The sequence below is a fragment of the Photinus pyralis genome, unplaced genomic scaffold (assembly GCF_008802855.1).
Source record: "Photinus pyralis isolate 1611_PpyrPB1 unplaced genomic scaffold, Ppyr1.3 Ppyr1.4_LG2, whole genome shotgun sequence".
NCBI classification, from domain to species: Eukaryota; Metazoa; Arthropoda; class Insecta; order Coleoptera; family Lampyridae; genus Photinus; species Photinus pyralis.
Window position 1 is genome coordinate 4,604,542 of NW_022170403.1, and position 2,542 is coordinate 4,607,083.

A 2,542-nucleotide genomic window follows, 5' to 3' on the forward strand; every position below is an offset into this window, starting at 1 on the left:
GAAAAATAGTTAAACAAGTACATAGTAGTGTTATAGATATCTAATAAATCTAATAAAAAAAGACATACATTTCTTGAAACCTGTAGGTGTGTTCCTAGCGTCAGAGGGAAGGAGACACAGAGAATGAGACTGCTGACCTTATAACTTCTTTGTCAGAATGTTCATTTCATACCCAAATCAATGAATCCTCTAGATCGGGCGTGGACAACCTAGATCCGGCCCACCAATAAGTTTTGTTCGGCTCGCTAACATAATTCAGAGTTAATACTTCAACATGACATATGGGGATTTATTATCCACGTCTGGTAATGGTAAATTTTGTATGCAAAATCGTGTCAATTTTCAGGAGTAGGTACTTATTGTTTTATTTAATGATTTTTACGAAAACAAAAAATAGATCAAGACCAAAAAGAAACAGATAAATATTGATTTCTTTAAACATACTTTTTATTTGGATTTTCAAGTGTGGCCCGTGGCGCATATGAAAAATTTTATTTTGGCCCCTTGGAAAAAAAGGTTGCCCACGCCTGCTCTAGATAGACATACAGAGTGGCGGATAAGAATGGAATCTACAGCCTTAATCATTCGTTAAATTGAAAAAAGTGTGAGAAGAAAGTTGACTGATAAGTATTATATTATGCATGTTTTGACGTACACGGATATTTTTTCGAATGACGTCATTTCAAGTTATGTCATGTTGAGCATATTTTTTAAATTGAACACCCTATATTTTTTTAGTTTTTTATGATCCTCTAGACGAGGTGCTTCAATATGGTATAGGGTTTTAACACTCTGAAGTTCTTTTTTTTCTCGATAGAAAACACTATTAGAGCTTTTAATGATCGTTTGGGGTGAATGGACAACACATCGAACATTTAATTAAATAAAACCATTTCAAGTACTAATTTTAACATTTGAGTTCATTAATTTTTCTGTTTGCTTTGATGAAATACATCACGCATTTCTCAATGTTTTGATTTAATTACATTAAAACAAAAATATCTTGAAATCTGAGAACTTCAGAGTGTTAAAACCCTACACCATTTTTAAGCACCACGTCTAGAGGATCATAAAAAAATAATAAAATACAGGGTGTTCATTTAAAAAATGCTCAACATGACATTACTTGAAATGGCGCCATTCGAAAAAATATCCGTGTACTTCAAAACATGCATAATATAATATCAAACAGCTTTCATCTCACACTTTTTTCAATATAACGAATGGTTAAGGCTGTAGCTCGCTGATTCCATACTTTTTCGCCACTGGATAATAAAACGTGGTCACTATTGTAACCTCCGCGTTACTTAACCTACTCATCTGAACGTCCTATTTGTTATGTCCGATTAGAATCTGTCAAAAAACTAGTTGTCAGGTAAACTCCTGACTTGACTTTCCGACTAATTTTAATAGAGTCATTGCAATTATCTTTGGTCATAGTATAACATTTTTAAAATGCCCCAGCGCCTTTATTTTGAACCCGAGGCAAAAAGTGTAGAAGCCTTTTTTGTAGATCTCATCAAGACACATCTCTTTTGTAATTAACAATTTTCACTCTGATGCTTACTTTTAGAGAAAAGTGCAAATTTACAAAAATAAAATAGTTAAACTTTTCAATTCAAAAAATCTAAAAAACAAAGGAACTCACAAAAAAATTGTATGAAATTTTTTGTAGTGTTTTAAGCCATCTTGGCCCCTGTATAGAAAAAAATGCGATTCCGCATACCGCCCTATGCACCCCAAATTTCGTCCAAATCGGTTCAGGAGTTTTTTAGTTATCGTGTTCACAAAAAACGAACCACATAAACCCACACTCACACACAGACGTCAAGCTAATATCTATTTATATATCAAGTACATAAACTGGGTCTTTATGGACGAGCCGTTTATTTTAGCCGAGCGAGCTTGCGAGCGAGGCACAAATAAACAAGGCGAGTTCCCATAAAGCCTATTTATGGACGCGATATATACAAAGCTTTATGTACGACTGCAACAACCCTTAAAAATGAAAATTTCATGGAATTCAATAAACGATAAAATCTATATATCATTGACAACAGATGTCAAGCATTTGTCAAGTATTTCTAAAATACTTGAATTTACCTTTTGCAATTATGGCCACTTAATTGCGACTGTAATCACCGCATATCAAGCAATCGTACCTAAAAACTTTTTTGGGGTCTGGTGTGCTTCAAAAACGTCCAGAAACGTAATATTGGCATATCGAAATTTAGGCACGATTACAATATTTTCCTTATCTACTTTTACTTATTTGACGTTACACGACTAGGGCTGGGCGATTACGGGTTTGAATAATCGATAATCGATTATGAAAAATAATCGATTACACTGATTAATCGATTAATCAAATAATCGATTAATCAAATAATAGATTAATCAAATAATCGATTAATCACCTAATCGTTTAATCAAAAGTCGATTGTCACATAGAAGGAGTGATAAATATCTGTTTGTATGCATTAATACGTTAATTATTTAATAATAAAAATAAAAAATAATTCCATTACTCTTTTCATCAAAT